The sequence below is a fragment of the Saimiri boliviensis genome, chromosome 2 (genome assembly GCF_048565385.1).
Source record: "Saimiri boliviensis isolate mSaiBol1 chromosome 2, mSaiBol1.pri, whole genome shotgun sequence".
Lineage (NCBI taxonomy): Eukaryota > Metazoa > Chordata > Mammalia > Primates > Cebidae > Saimiri > Saimiri boliviensis.
The window spans coordinates 171,657,208-171,674,516 of NC_133450.1; the positions used below are offsets into that span (position 1 = coordinate 171,657,208).

General features: G+C 37.2%; 1 protein-coding gene and 1 pseudogene across 4 annotated transcripts in view; both read left to right on the top strand.

Moving 5' to 3' along the window:
• ADAMTSL1 (ADAMTS like 1) overlaps window positions 1-17,309 on the top strand; it is a 982,413-nt gene that overhangs the window by 578,776 nt on the left and 386,328 nt on the right. The window lies entirely within an intron of this gene.
• Window positions 1,350-2,846, top strand: LOC101041330 (elongation factor 1-alpha 1 pseudogene; annotated as a pseudogene).

Below are 17,309 nucleotides of genomic sequence, written 5' to 3' on the forward strand. Positions count from 1 at the left end.
ATGAAAGATTTTATTTGACAGTGAAAAGTATTATGTGTAGCAAGTAGGAGGTTTGATCAAAATTACTGTATCTACTGTATTACGAAAAAAGGAAACAGAAAAAGAATTCTAGACATTTCATAAACAAATAGCAGAAAGTGGTGAGATGGTGGTTCGGAAAAATGTCAACTTACTTTAATAAGAGTGAGAATTTCTTGAAATCAGCAACAGAGCCTTATTCCTTTCTGTCTCCCCAAGGCCTGCACAGGGTCTAACAGATATTGGAAGCCCAGTAGATGGTTCTTCATTGAATTACTAAAGTTCATTTTGGCTTCAGGCAGGTATCACTGGAAATGTTATAACCTGAGATACATCCAACAAGATACCAGATCAGTTCTGGTATTCGGCCACTGCAGGATTTAGGTGTGCACTAAATATGGGTTAGTGGGATTGTATCTACCAGCAAGATTTTTTTATCTTGTTTTGAGGCCAGCTTCATATCAATAAGAACCTTGAGCCTATAAGAAAGACTAGACTTTTGCTCCTTATGATTCACCTGCTCTCTTAATCTTGAATTTATAAAACTTCCTAAATCTGCAATATGTGCTCCTACAGGGTGATAATCTAACTGATAATATTCGTACATCAGTAAAGCCAAAAAGTAAAAATTTGGATTGTTCCTGTTATCTAGTTTTCTCAAATTAACATCCTTGAATATTTTCTAGGGATGAGCCAAAACATGTGTCTCACAAAACCAATGAGAAATAAAGGGGAACTTTTATACTGTCTCAGTGATGTGCTCGTTAGATTGTGATAGGATCTTTTGCGGAGTGAGAGACTGAGAAGCAATTTAAAGAATACATTAAAGTCACAAAATTCTGTCATTCTGCAAATAATCAAAATTGATGCCATGTGAAATTTTAAAATACCAATTTTACCGCCTAGTAAGATAAAGCTCTAGGTGTTAAGTTCTACTTTGATACTATGGGTATCAGTTGTCTTCTACTTATAAAGTATTAGAAAAGTAGAATGTAAATGCTGCAATTATAAACATATAGAAGATATGTCCCTATTTTACTTTTGAGTATTAAAAATATATATTCAGTAATCTCATACAAGGCTAGACAAGAGGCTTATAAAATGGGGAGGAGGTAGACTACTCATTCTTTAGGAATTTGAAGAAGAAAAGGCCTCCAAATAGAAGGCATTTCTAAATCCAACAAGAACATAAAGAAATACTAGTTGCTTAAAAACCAGTGCTTAGTGTGGACTGTTACATTGTACACATGGATATATTCTGTACTCTTAAAGTTGTAGTCATTCTTTAGCAAATCAAAAACTTGTCACCATCATTAAACTCTGAAACAATCTGGATAGAAATGTAATATATAGCTTTTTCGCAACGGGTTTGCCGCCAGAACATAGGTGTCGTGAAAACTACCCCTAAAAGCCAAAATGGGAAAGGAAAAGACTCATATTAACACTGTCGTCATTGGACATGTAGATTCCGGCAAGTCCACCACTACTGGCCATCTAATCTACAAATGTGGTGGCATTGACAAAAGAACCATTGAAAAATTTGAAAAGGAGGCTGCTGAGATGGGAAAGGGCTCCTTCAAGTATGCCTGGGTCTTGGATAAACTGAAAGCCGAGCATGAACGTGGTATCACCATTGATATCTCCTTGTGGAAATTCGAGACCAGCAAGTACTATGTGACTATCATTGATGCCCCAGGACACAGAGACTTCATCAAAAACATGATCACAGGGACATCTCAGGCTGACTGTGCTGTCCTGATTGTCGCTGCTGGTGTTGGTGAATTTGAAGCTGGTATCTCCAAGAACGGACTTACACACTAGGTGTGAAACAACTTATTGTTGGTGTTAACAAAATGGATTCCACTGAGCCACCCTAAACTACAGCCAGAAGAGATATGAGGAAATCGTTAAGGAAGTCAGCACTTACATTAAGAAAATTGGCTACAACCCCGACACAGTAGTATTTGTGCCAATTTCTGGTTGGAATGGTGACAACATGTTGGAGCCAAGTGCTAACATGCCTTGGTTCAAGGGTTGGAAAGTCACCCGTAAGGATGGCAATGCCAGTGGGACCACGCTGCTTGAGGCTCTCGACTGCATCCTACCACCAACTCGTCCAACTGATAAGCCCTTGCGCCTGCCTCTCCAGGATGTCTATAAAATTGGTAGTATTGGTACTGTTCCTGTTGGCCAAGTGGATACTGGTGTTCTCAGACCTGGTATGGTGGTCACCTTTGCTCCAGTCAACATTACAACTGAAGTGAAATCTGTTGAAATGCACCATGAAGCTTTGAGTGAAGCTCTTCCTGGGGACAATGTGGGCTTCAATGTCAAGAATGTGTCTGTCAAGGATGTTCGTCGTGGCAACGTTGCTGGTGACAGCAAGAATGACCCACCAATGGAAGCAGCTGGCTTCACTGCTCAGGTGATTATCCTGAACCATCCAGGCCAAATCAGTGCTGGCTATGCCCCTGTACTGGATTGCCACACAGCTCACATTGCCTGCAAGTTTGCTGAGCTGAAGGAAAAGATTGATCGCCATTCTGGTAAAAAGCTGGAAGATGGCTCTAAATTCTTGAAGTCTGGTGATGCTGCCATTGTTGATATGGTTCCTGGCAAGCCCATGTGTGTTGAGAGCTTCTCAGACTATCCACCTCTCGGTCGCTTTGCTGTTCGTGATATGAGACAGACAGTTGCCGTGGGTGTCATCAAAGCAGTGGACAAGAAGGCTGCTGGAGCTGGCAAGGTCACCAAGTCTGCCCAGAAAGCTCAGAAGGCTAAATGAATATTATCCCTAATACCTAATCCCTAAAATGAATATAATCCCTAACACCTCAGTCTTAATCAGTGGTGGAGGAAGAACGGTCTCAGAACTGTTTGTTTCAAGTGGCCATTTAAGCTTAGTAGTAAAAGACTGGTTAATGATAACAATGCATCATAAAACCTTCAGAAGGAAAGGAGAATGTTTTGTGGACCACTTTGGTTTTCTTTTTTCCTTGTGGCAATTTTAAGTTATTAGTTTTTAGAATCAGTACTTTTTAATGGAAACAACTTGACCAAAAATTTGTCATGGAATTTTGAGACCCATTAAAAAAGTTTAATGAGAAAAAAAGAAAAAAAGAAATGTAATATATATTTTTAATTGTGAAAACTATTTATATATGCCCTACCACATATTTTGATATCATTTTTCAGTAGGATTTGTGGTGTTAGGCTGAACTGTACTAATTCTGATCCTTGTAAGACAAACAACATATAAGTTGATTTAGCTGTTCAGTCTGAGATTCTAGCAGGCTTTCTTGAGACAGCAGCTCATGATATGACCATTAGCATATTACCTCTGTGCCCTAATGAGTTAAATCTTACAGCTACAGATTTTAAAAGGAGCAAAACTAAGACTGAGTTACTATCTTTGGGTGTGTATTGATTCTAGAAAATCCATACCTCCAAGGACAATTTAAAGATCTATAATAAGAATACCAAATAAATATGTTAAGCCATTGAATATTCATAGATGTTACAATGCTGACTTTTAAAATATTAGGTTGGTGCATAAATAGTCCATTACTTTCAGTGGCAAAAACTGCAGTTATTTTTGCACCAATCTAGTACTTTAGCTTTTATGGCAAGTATGCACTTATTATCTAGAAAGCACAACAGAATATGTGTTATTAAACAGCTTAGATAGTTCCTGCTTTGATTCAAGACCCTTGTGTACTTTGTATTTTTTAAAACAAGGCACACATACACACATAGAAACCCCCACCCCACACGTATTTGTGTGTGTGCTGAGCTGTGACAGAAAGTATATATCATTTCAAAAGGGTCTGAAAGCTGCTGTTGCAAAGAACTCACCCTGGCAGGGGCCCTTTTTGGATACAGATCAGACTCACTTATCCAGGAGGAGACCTTAGCCTAAGCGTCACTGGTCTGCAATCAAAGTTCAGTGATCTTTGCTATGGGATTATTATGTTTGGAATGAGAGGTTCTCAAATGTTTGTGTGTCCCTGGCTTTCTCTTTCTGTCATTTTGAATCACTTCATATGTTTTAATAGGATTTTAATCCCTGTATTTTCTCCTTTTTTACGTGTAATGAAAGTGTAGAGTAAGTCCCCTTTGATATCTAAAAGGAATCAGGCATTTTGGGTAATTTCATTTTAGATGATTTATATTCTCCTCCCTATATAGTTTGAATGCATCTGCTCAGGATCTTGGATGGAAGTGTAGTTGTCTTCATTATCTTGTAAGTTCTCAAGTGCCTAAGAAGCTAATTGTTTTCTTGGTAATTTTTATTTACAATCAAGGTCTTCTTTCACTGTTAACAGCAATTCCTGGCTTACAGCTTCATGTTTCAAAAAGCTAGCTTTCAGCTATCAGAGTTCATGGAGACACCTAGCATTGATTAAGCTTTTTAGTTATGGACATGAATAAAACTTTTTAATTTTCATTAAAATAGATAACTCTGAACAGTAAAAAATATTAAATAAGTATACTTATAAAAACAAAATATAATATTAATGAAATACATTCTAACATTTTTCTCATTAATGCTTACCTGTAATTAAATCATTTCTTAAATATGGCCCTAGTATGTTCTTAGGCTGGATTTGGAATGTATTTTGACTCTTATAATTTAGAAACAGATATGTTCTGAGATATGTGCTCAGCTTCAATACTTAAAATCAGTTTGATTTTTAAAGTTTTCAGGTTTTTTTCCCTCAACAACTGGTTCTATCTATTCTAGTACCAGCAAGAATTTATTAGTTTACCCTCCTTAGCTCCTTACTCTAATGGAAGTTCTCACTGGTGTAGCAATTATTCAGTGCCACAGTAATGCTGCATGACAACCACTAATCCTCACTAGAGTATCAGATAATGAATTATTGCTCAGCTAGGTGGCTCTGATGCACTTGGATGGCCTTGATCATGTATCTAGGGTTGGCTGGCTGTTGGCTGATCTAGACTGGCTTGGTCTGGGCCAACATGGGAAACCCAGCTCTGCTCCAGATTCCTCATCCTGCAGCAGGCTAGCCTAGGCAAGTTTTTACAGTAACAGCAGAGGTGTAGGAGAGCAATTCCCAGTGCAAAGCCTGTTTTCAGCTTCTGTATCATATTTGCTAGTATCTCATTGGCCAAACTAAGCCACCCACCAAGCCCAGAGTCAGAATGGAAGAGCCACAATATTACATGCAAAAGCAAGAAATAGGGAGAGAGTGAAAAATTGGGACTATTCTTCAATCTACCATGAATGGTCTTCTGTGGCTTCCTTATTCATTTTTAATGTGATAATAAACTTAATGGGTTCTGTCTCATTTCTCGACTCCAGATTTAGGCATCTATATGCAGTTCAGTCACCTTATATACCTTTCCAATAGGGAAAGCTTAGAGCTTATGAATATATATATATATATATATATATATATATATATATATACACACACACACATATATATCCTTAGAGGCCTAGCAGGTAACTGGAATGTATGTAGTATTCTAATAGTAAACATTCATATTCAGTCCAAATAAATCCCATCTACCAGGTAAATCAACCTGCTGGGCCAATTTTCCAGCTATGGTAATATGATCTCTTAGATCACTTTCAGGTCTAATTATTTTTTCAAGTCTATCAGCTAATGATTATTCTATTCCCAATATGACAAAACTATAAAGGGAGCTAGATTACCCAGGGTTTTTTTTTTTTTTTTTTTTTTGAGACGGAGTTTCACTCTTGTTACCCAGGCTGGAGTGCAATGGTGCGATCTCGGCTCACCGCAACCTCCGCCTCCTGGGCTCAGGCAATTCTCCTGCCTCAGCCTCCTAAGTAGCTGGGATTGCAGGCATGCGCCACCACGCCCAGCTAGTTTTTTGTATTTTTAATAGAGACAGGGTTTCACCATGTTGACGAGGATGGTCTCGATCTCTCGACCTCGTGATCCACCCGCCTCGGCCTCCCAAAGTGCTGGGATTACAGGCTTGAGCCACCGCGCCCAGCCAACCCAGGTTTTATGGAATAAATGACAACTACTCAACTTCTGGAGTTAGTTCTGTTCCCTGATGGGTTGGGAGCTTGTGAGGAGACTTAGTTTACCCTCTGAGTACAGAACATCCTCTCTGAGTGATCTTTTGAAGGTTATAGAAAAGAAATTCAATGGAGACAAAGCAGAATGAAAACACAGACACATATTAAATATAAAAGCCTTCATTCTCAACAGGCAGTACTTAATACTGGGGGAAAAGCCCTGACTCAGGAAGATACTGAGCAAAATTATTTCCTTGGTTTCTCCCCTACCCTTTTTCTGAGGCTTGTGGAAAGTAGGCAGTGCTTGATTTTTGCAGTTATGATATTGGAACATTGATTATTGCCTTTATCTGCAACCCTGGTTTAAGCTACAGAGAAAGACACTGTATAAGCATTGCCTTCCACCTTTACTAATTTTTGTAAGATTGTATAAGGTTTCATTGAGTAACTCTTATAACTTTTACTAATCTTGTATCACCAAGTAGAATATAATGTTTTTATTTTTCATTAATTAGAAAAGAGACAATACCTACTTGTGCTTGATGATGGACATTTATTCTATTTCAAGTAAATTAAAGACCAGCTACCTTGAGAAGCTGCTGCACTTTCCAGTTCTTTGCCCCCCAACTAAATACTCTGAAATAATATTTATAGTGAACTCATTTGTCTATCTTTTTAAAAAATACTTCATACTAAAGATCTACCTTTCAAAGCTCTAGGTTTATCTTCAGCCAGTTAATTTAGTTTTGCTCATAAGGAGTTCCAAATGCATAAGATGCTTAATATGGTGTGTAACATTGTCTCACTGTATTAAGTCAATGCCAACACCAGGTTCAAACGAGGAAGCTGCAGCTCATTTGAGACGGCAACAAGTCGGATAGCTGGCTGCTCTTAGGTCTGATGTGAACCTTTGCACTGGTGACTTCTGAGACCTTTTTACTTTCTGAAATGCCAAATTCATCTAGCTAATAGCATAGATTAATAATACATTAACATTGCATTAAGAGGATAAATTAATACATTAAGAATATAAATATTTTGATAAATCATAACTGATTAAATTATGGATTTGGCTATTTTATATATATGCAAATAGCAAAAAATGATCTTATAAAGGATGGCAGCATTTTTAAAAAGTTAATAAATTTTGAGTTAAATCTTTAAATTGAATTAAAAGGTTTTTTTTAGGTGAATACGATTATTAGATGGGCAAGAAATAAAAATCATCACACAAAGGGGTGCCTAAAACAAGTAAGATTATAGTATTATTCCAAAGGCATGTGGCTGCCAGACTGGTGTCAACATAAACACAGAAAATTTAAAATAAATAGCCCCAAGGATCTTAGTCCACATCCACAGGAATTAGAAAGATCATTCTACAGGTCTCATTTCATAATGATTGTGCTAAGAGAAAGTAAGCTAACTTCTCTGATTTTTAATTGTAAACACAGATATTCTGCCATGAAAATATTGATACACTAGTATAGGCCTTAATTAGCATCTTATTTCTATACCATATAATAATAAATACCAAAAGAAAATTTTCACTGGTAAGATTTGGCTTCTTAAACAAATGTTTGTTTTTTTCTTTTAAAGACATCTCATCTCTTTCATAACATCCAATTAAGGTTCACAGGACTTGTTTTAATAGATTTTAGAACTTTCAGCTCAAATAAGCCTGAAAGCAGGCTTTATCTGTTATTCTTCATCTAGTGTTACATGTTATCAGCCTTATTTTCTTTAGAAATGTTTGAATTTTTGTTTAAAAGAAAGATACACAAGTTCAGAATAGGTATAACTATTCATGTCATTTGTATGAGATTGTCTTTTCATTTTGTTAAGGGAGGGTACACATTTTGGGACATAAGCTTAAGAGTTTGTGGTTGCCTTCCTTTTACTTTTTGGGCTAAAGCCTAGTCTAAATGTATCACCAGGACTTCTAATATTTCAGGTCATGTATCTTAAGAGGGTGTATTTTTCTAAGATCTGATCTTTTTTCAGGAGGCAAATGTGCTAAGGCCAATGACTGAATGTTTAGGACCAACCAATTTATGGCCTGGTTTACCCCATAAGCCAATTTGTAGGAATAAAACATGGTTGGAAATTTGTTTGTTGTCTGTAACCTTTACTTGCCATATCAGGAATCTGTAACTCTTAGCTGTCTTTTCTGTTTATTTAAAAAAATCCTTACGTGGCTTGTTCAGTAGCCCTTCTAAAGTTCGTGTATCTCCTCAATTTTAATTAATTTATTCAATGAATATTTATCAAATACCTACTATGTTTTAGGCAAATCAGTAGGTATAACTAAGGATAGAAATCCCAAGGGGACAGAGTCTCAAGAATTTACAAAATTATTAATTTGCCTCTGGGTTTCTACTGATTGTAGTTGCAAGATATTTTAAGAACTAACAGAATTTCCCTGAATTCTAGAAATAATACATCTGTGGAACTGGGTTTTTTAAATGTTATGTATATATAGTTATTTTATTCTGGTAGCATCGTTTCATATATTAATGCTTTCATTTCTTAATTAAGTTGTACGAATTCCTCCTTTATTACAATGCTTAGCACACAGCAGACACTCAAATGTTTCATAATTGGCTTTTAAAGAGTGTATGCAGTATTGTTATTTTATTTCTTCAATCTGTGCTTCAACTAAAAAGGAGGAAAAATATATGATATTAAACATCTCAACAAAAGAATCAGGAACCTAATCCCTATACCACAGAACCAATATTGGTGGAAGCAATTCTCCTTTTGAATTAAGAAAATATTTCAGACTTAGACATAGACTGAGATGGGAAGGATCTTAGAGCTAGTCTCTCTAATTTCCTCTTTGTTATTTTTCTTCCCCTTTTTATTTTTATTTATTTATTTATTTATTTATTTTGTGGTAAGACAATATAGCATGAGATCCAATATCTCAGCCAAATTTTAAGTGTGCATACAGTCCTGTTAACTAACCAGCAATGCTGTACAACAGACCTCTACAGTTCAGTCATCTTGCATAATCGAAACTATACTCTCCTTGAATGGCAAGTACCATTTTTCCCTCCCCACAATCTCTGGCAACCTCCATTCCACTGTCTGCTCCTATGGACTAGTCTAGATACCTTATAGAAGTGGAATCATGTAGTACTTGTCCTTATTTCTGACTTATTTCTCTCACCATAATGGCCTCAAAGTTCATTCATTGTGGTTTGTTATTCCCTTTGCTGTGCAGACTCTTTACTTTGAGTGTCCTACTGGTCTATTTTTGCTTTTGTTGCTTGTGGTTTGGTGTTACATCTAAGAAATCATTGCCAAATCAATATTAGGAAGCTTTGCCCCTATATTTTCCAGTAGGAGTTTTTCATAGTTTCAAGTCTTACATTTAAGTCGATAATCCATTTTGAGTTAATTTTTGTATATGGTGAAATTTTGATAGCAATTTTATGCTTTCACACGTAAATATCCAGTTTCTGCAGCACCTTTCCCCATTGTGTATTCTTGGCACCTTTGTCAAAGATCAGTTGACTGTATATGTGTGAGTTTTTTTCTAGGTGTTCCATAGGTGTATATGTCTGTCTTTACACCAAGATGTCTTTACACTTGTATATCTTTACACCAGTACCATACTGTTTTAATTTCTGTAGCTTATAAAATATTTTGAAATCAGGAACTGTGATACCTTCACCTTTGTTGTCTCTGAATGTTTTCACCATTCCAGATTCTTTCTGGCTTCGTGAATTAGGACTGTTTGTTCTATTTCTATAAAAATCAGTCACTGGGATTTGGACAGGCAATGCATTGTATCTGTAGACGACATTGGGTAGCATGGACATTTTAACAATATTAACTGTTCCATTCCATGAACATGGAATGTTTTACCATTTTTTTGTGCCATCTTTAATTTCTTTCAGTAATGTTTTGTGGTTCTCAGTGTACAAGTCTTAACTTACTTAAGTTTATTCCTAATTGTTTTATTCTTTTTGATGTGATTGTAAGTGAGACTGTCCTCTTAATTTCTTTTTGTGAATAGTTTTTTGCTAGTGAGTAGAAATGCAAACTGAAACTGACTTTTCTATATTGATTTTGTATCCTACAAAATCTCAATTTACTAGTTCTTCATGAAATATCTAGAATTTTCTGCTTATGAAATCACGTCATCTGCAAAAAGAGATAATTGTACTTCTTCCTTTCTTATTTGGATGCCTTTTATTTCTTTTTCTTGTCTTACTGACTAAGACGTTCAGGACTATTTTGAACTGGCTGGCAAGAGTGAACAACCTTTCCCTGTTCCTGATCTTAGAGGAAAAGCTCTTGAGTGTGATGTTAGTTGAGGACTTTTCACATATGGCCTTTGTCATTGTGAAGAAATTTCCTTCTATGCCTAGTTTGAGAATTTGCATCATGAAAGGTGTTAAACTTTGACAAATGCTTTTTCTGCATCTATCAGAGATGATCATGTGGTTGTTATTCCTCCTTTTGTTATAGAAGGAGTTCTTAATCCTAGTTACACTTTAGAAGTGCCTGAAAAGCTTTTAAAAAATACAAATATCTGGGCCCTACCAAAGACCAATTAAATTATGATCCCTGGTGGTGGATTCCTGACATCAGTAATTTTTTCAAAGCTCTCCAAATGATTTTAATGTGTATCCAGGGTTAAAACTGCTGTTGTCTTGAAGGGGATGATAGTGCAATGATGAGGTTTATCTCCAGCTCCCTGAAAAATTAAAGGTTAGAATAGAGAAGAAAAAAAAAATGTTTGTTTGTTTGTTTGTTTGTTGAGGCAAAAGCTGGCTGTAATGCCCAGTCTGGAGTGCAGTGGTGCTATCTTGGCTCACTGACACCTCCACCTTCCAGTCTCAAACTATCCCCCTACCTCAGCCTCCCTCGTAGCTGGGACCAAAGGTGTGCGCCACCATGCTCCACTACTTTTTGTATTTTTTGTAGACACAGTTTCACCACATTGGCCAGGCTGGTCTTGGACTCCTGAGCTCAAGTGATTTACTCGTCTTGGCCTCCCAAAGTACTGGGGTTACAGGTGTGAGCTACTGCAGGATTTTCTGATAAAGATACTTCCTATGTTAAAATCCCCCACTGAAGTTTCTGTGAAATGACCGAGTGCCATGTGGGAGAGAAGTCACGGGTACAAGCATGTCAAGATGTAATGATGGCGATTGCTCTAGGTACTAATGTGTATCTACTCTTCCAGTAGAAACACAGTTGTCTAGTATTAGTCATTATCAGCCTTGCCGAAAGTGGTAAATGGACTAAGTGATTTCTGACTTATTCTTTCATCCTTTTATTAATTAAGCCTACAAACATGATCTTTTAAGCTTCCAGCTTGTTAGTGAATAACCAAGTTAATGTCCTAGTGATTCTTGGGTAGTTTATGCAAATTATCTGAGACTTACCTCTCCTTAAAGTCATTAAACTTACTATCCACAGAGTTGAGTTTAGCTTTCCATCTTCAACTCAGCATCCATCCCTCCAGCTTCTCCCTCACCTTAACCACCAAAAAATAGTAGGGGGACGGGAAGCTTTTCTAATACTACTTGCATTATTACTTGAATTATTTCCTCTTTTGGGGCCCGATTTTAGAAAATGGAAAAAAGAGATATCTGACCCTGTTTTGTTTAGTTTCAATCACTGAGAAAGAGACAGAGACACACACACAGAGACAGATACTGGATATGAAGGACAAACAGAGAGTGGTCCAAATCATATTCAGTGGGGGATGGACACTTCATCTGGAGGCAGGAAGAATAATTATAAAACACTAGGTGATGTTACATTCATACATGGACCATCAGCCAAAGCCCCTAATGTACCAACCTAAAAGCACTGCAGAGCCAGTCCCTACCTTTGAGCTTTGGAGTAGGATTCCCTGGTCCAGATAAAGTCCCTTTCCTAGTGGGAGAGAACCACGTGTTGTGGGAACCAGAATTTTAGCAATAAGTTTCTTTGCCTACTTTGTGAATTCTTCCTTCTATTTTATTTTTCATGAAACTACTGACTTTTGAATTTTGGCACCACTATTCTGTAGCTGTATGACATTGGACTAGATTTTAGTTTCTCTGGGATTTTGTTTGCTTATCCATGAGGTCAGCTGAGCAGTGCCTGGAACAGAACAAGTGTTCCATAGATATTTGTTGAACAGACATCCACGGTGCTGTTCAACTCTGAAATGTGTACCCCTAAAAAAGAGACCCTTTCTCCTGAGATACACAGTCAAGCCCATTTTGCTGTTAGACAGGAAGAGGAGCAAACGCTGCTCTTCACATAAATGATTTAAAAGAAAAATGTTGTGACTCTCCAGACCCCCATTTTGCAATGAACATCTGGGTGACATGGAAGGATTGGAGAACTTTTGTCTCTAGCCAAAATAATTCATAAATTTCCAACTCAAGGCTTATATCGGGTGAGGTTGTTAGAGTCCTAGAGTTTCATAATATACATTTTCCTCAAGGGGAAGATGGAAAAGTTGGACTTGATGTTGCTAAAACACATTTGTTTTTATTCTCATTCTTTGCCTCTTTTGGCTACTGAGCAAATGTAAGATCATTTGCAAACCTTATGGCATGTGTGTGTGTACTATAAAGTACATATCTTTCCTGTTAGTGGATCTTAAGCCAAAGGCAGCAATCCCCTGGCCCCCACCCCTAGCTATCTTTCAGAGGAAGCAAATGCATTGCAATGACAAACACAACTTATAATCAATCTATGAAAATAAACATGCCCACTAAAATAGAGCCCAACGTTTTTCTCTTTGGTAGCTATTTAGTTTCGTTTTAAACTTTTTATCTTTTTCTTGGCATAGAAAGATTTTAATCAAGTTTCAAAGTTCAAAAATTAGAACAGATGTGAGACTGGAAGTTTTTCATGGCCTGAAATTGTCTTTATAACATTTCCTTCTGCGTGTTCTTTCCTTCTTCCTTTGGCTGTTAGTTCTTTCCTTCCCTCCTTGTATCCCTCGCTCCCTTCTTTCCTTCCTTCCTTCTCTCCTGAAATATTTGTAAAGCACTAACAGTACACCAAGCATGTCGCTAGGTTCTGCAGCTCAGAAACCAAACACAGATTCCAAGGGAGAAAAGTAAATAAATAGTCAAAAAATTACAATTTTTATTTTAGATTCAGGGGTACCTGTGCATGTTTATTGCATGGGTATCTTGCATAATAGTGGGGATTCGGCTTCTGGTGTACCCATCACCCAAATATTGAACATTGTTCTCAATAGGCAGTTTTTCTACCCACCACCCCCCAGCCTTCCCTTCTTCAGAGTCCCCAGTGCCAAATATTTCCATCTTTATGTCCATGTGCACCCACCGTTTGGCTCCCACTCATAGGTGAGAACATACGGTATTTGATTTTTCTGCTTCCGAGTTAGTTCACTTAGGATAATAGCCTCTAGCTCCATCGATGTTGCTGTAAAGCACATGGTTTCATTCTTTTTATGGCTAAGCAGTATTGATGGCGTATATGTACCACATTTTCTTTATCTAGTCATTCATTGATGGACACTTAGGCTGATTCTATCACTTTGTTATTGTGTATAGTACTGCAATAAACATACCAATGCAGGTGTCTTTTTTATATAATGATTTCTTTTCCTTTGGGTAAATATCTAGTGTGGAATTGCTAGGTTAAATGGTAATATAGTTTTCTTTTTTTTCTTTCTTTTTTTGAGACAGATTCTCCCTCTGTCACCCAGGCTGGAGTGCAGTGGTGCAGTCTCAGCTCACTGCAACCTCTGCCTCTTGGGTTGAAGCAGTTCTTCTGCCTCAGCCTCCCAAGTGCTGGGATTATAGGCATGCGCCACGATGCCAGGCTAATTTGTATTTTTAGTAGAGATGGGGTTTCACCATGTTAGCCAGGTTGGTTTTCTAAAAGTAAAAGAAACATGGGTGTTACGACTGTGTCCTAGATTTTTTAAACTCTAGTCTTTTGCTGCCTCGGTGCCTCCTCTCCCGGTGAGCTCTTCACCTACAATGTCCCTCCCTCCCCATGTTCAAAACCCTGTCAAAACCCTGATTGTTGCTTAAAGCCACCTTCACCTGTACCCCTGAGTCTCACCATGCTATATTCGTGAGGCATTTTGTTTGCACCACCTTTAAGTCACCGTTAAATTGTCTGGCTGTGTTACAGTTATTTATATGGTACTGTCCCTAATTAGATTATCAGTGTTAGGATCTCAGGTTTTATTTTCCTTTTCTTTGTACCTTCCTTCCTGGCACAGAGTAGGTATCTGGTCACTGTTAGGCGAATTTACTGAATTAAACACAGGTTAAGAACCTAGTGTAGTACTCGATGAAGCAGGAATTTGAAGAAAGGGCTGAATCACAAAGTCTCCCTTCTCCCATCACATTCTTGGGACTCCTATCATCCATATAGGACATCCGGCCTAAGATATTTCCTTTGTAAGCTATTATCCTAGCCTCGGTCTCTCCTTTTTTGAATTCCTTCTGTATTTAATATTCAGAACATTCCCATGAGTTGTTCACCAGGCGTTATACTGCTTTGTGTTCTATTCTGATGCACACGAATTTCTTCAAGTAAATAGTAACTTTGGTAAGAATCAGGGAGGCCACCATTTTTGTGTCTCTCACAGTACCTTGCTTAGTACCAGTGTATATTAGATGCCCAATGAATGTGTTAAGTGACTGCAAATTGGACAACATTATACAAAGCTTGTTAACCGGGAGGCACGGCCCAGGGCTCATTTTCCCCATCGGGGTGCTTATTGTACATTGTCTCATGAGACTTTTTGAGCAGTATGCTCAAAGCAGTTTCTGGCTCCATTAGAAGCTGGGCATGACCTTTATGGTCTACACTGTCATCATTCTTATCTTTTTCTTGTCTGATTACATGAGTATACTCCTCATTTTCATAACTCCAGCCCATATTTGTGAAAACTCGATGCTTTGTTATAGCATGTCTTTCTTTGAAGAATAGGCAGGTCTATGTAAAATCATACTTGTTTGGGAAAAAAATTGGCAGTGATTTTTTTTTAGTTATAATTTAGACATAGCAAACAATCATAATAGCAAATAAGCTAATTTGAAACTTAGAAAACAAACTCCAAAATTCAGCCTATAATATTCTCTTGTGGGTCTAAATTTTAACAGTTCTGCAGCATCCGAACTGTTGCTCAGAAATCTGTAAAAGTGCAGAGATGCTTTCCTCAGTTCCATCTGGTTAGGAGAAGTTCAAACAACCAGAGAGGAAGTTGTCTTAGAATGTTTTCCCTAAAGCTACCTAATTTCCATTTATATCAAATTTAGTTTCCACCATAAGCATTAGTAACTCTCTGGTTATACATAAATCAGTATTTCCAAGTTGGCACTGCATTCAGAACATTTTTTTATAATGATAGATCAGGATAGAGCAGAAGTGTTGAATTATAAAACTGAGATCACAAAAATACCTTATATATGCCAAAGAAACACTTTTAATTCTAGTTCCCAAATTACAGCACCATCTTTTAATCTGGCCCTTCGCTATCTCCTGATCAGTTTAAAATTGCTTTGAAAATGCGGCTTTAAGGCCGACTCTTCTTTTGGTTCAGTAGGGCCCTGTGAGTGCCTCTGGCACACTGTTATGAGCTAACATGGCACCAGGGCTGTGTCTGTTACCAGCCAGCTCACCTACTGATGGATGATGCCTGGCAGTGTGCCTCCATGTTGTTTCTTGTATTATGATAACAGAAAGCATTTTCAAAAGCTACAGTTATCAGGTTGTCATAATAGTTTGGCTTGCATATCTATCTATTCAAAAAATAATAATAATGAATCTCTCCCTTAGCACTAATCTGCTTGAGCCACGTGATGTATCCCATGTAGAAAAGGCAGTGGAAAACTGCTTCTGCATGGGATTCAGGGACCTTTCAACTTAGGAGAAAGATTTTTTAATATATGCTTTGAAAGTCCCAAAGCACCAAGAACCTCTGTTTCCTCCCTTCCACTGCTGGTTGTATGTAGAGGGGATGCATTTACTTCTAGAATTTTAGTGGCATTGTTCAGTGAAGGGTATTTAACCTGAAATGGGGAAAAAATGTGAATGTTAGCCTTGAAAAAGGACAAAGACACATTTTAATATTTAGGGTCAGTTTCCATAGGCAGGTGTTACCAGATTAAACATTACTTGTTATGAAGAACATTATAAGCAAATTTCTTATTATTTTAGGTACAGGGTCATCTGGAAGCATGTGGCAGACAAGAGGGGCCTCAAAGTACATTTTAAAATTACTAGAAGAGTATAATTAACTCGTTAGTAACACAAAATATAAATGCTTGATGGGATGGATACCCATTTACCATGATGTGATTATTATGTGTTGCATACCTGTATCAAAATAACTTCTGTACCCCATAAATATATATACCCACTATGTACTCTCAAAAATTAAAAATTTTAAAAAAGCATTGTCCTGAATAAATATGTTAATTTAATGTTTATTAAAAGTAATTTAAATATTTTAATATTTATAAAGTACTCACTAGGGATACAAACTAGAACATTTCTAATTGTTTAGAGATATGATATATAATGAAGATACAGTATAAGCATGGTTATGTGCAGATACTTTTAAAGAAGACATGGTGCTGAATTGACTCCTCTTTTTGGGAGCAAACTCCCTCAAAATAATGCTTTAACATAAACAAGATTCATTGTAATTTTTGTTTATGACATTGTAAATTCGAATTAAATAATAATTATTTCGAGCACAGAATAAAATGTAGAACATTATAGAGTGACATTTTAAAGTATAAGAGTAAAGTAAAGCTAAGAAAAAGATTAGAATTGGACTCGTGAAACCCACAGAGACGGCTTGTCATCTAACTCCTCTTTCTCTTCCATGCGAGGTAAGACCACAGCTAACCATCTGTCATGTACAGACTCCAGTTCTAGTCCCTGGGTGTTCAGCATGCAGTTTGAACCACAGATGAGGACAGTGAACAACTGAGAAGAGCTTTACACACAGGGTCCAGAGGTTCATATAGTTTCCTTTTCCATGGCCAAGTTGATTGGTATCAAGTATTTCCTGAAAGAACCTCTTACAATAATGTCTCTGTGCTAGGGCCTACTAGAGGGAGGAGGAGAGGGAGGAGTGTGAGCTGAAAAACTACCTAACAGATACTATGTTCACTCGTTACCTGACAACAGAATCATCTGTAACCCAAACCCTAGGATCATGCAGCATACCCGTGTGACAAACCTGTACTTGAACCCCTGAGTCTAAAATAAAAGTTGAAATTATTTAAAAATAATCATAACTATGTATCTTTAG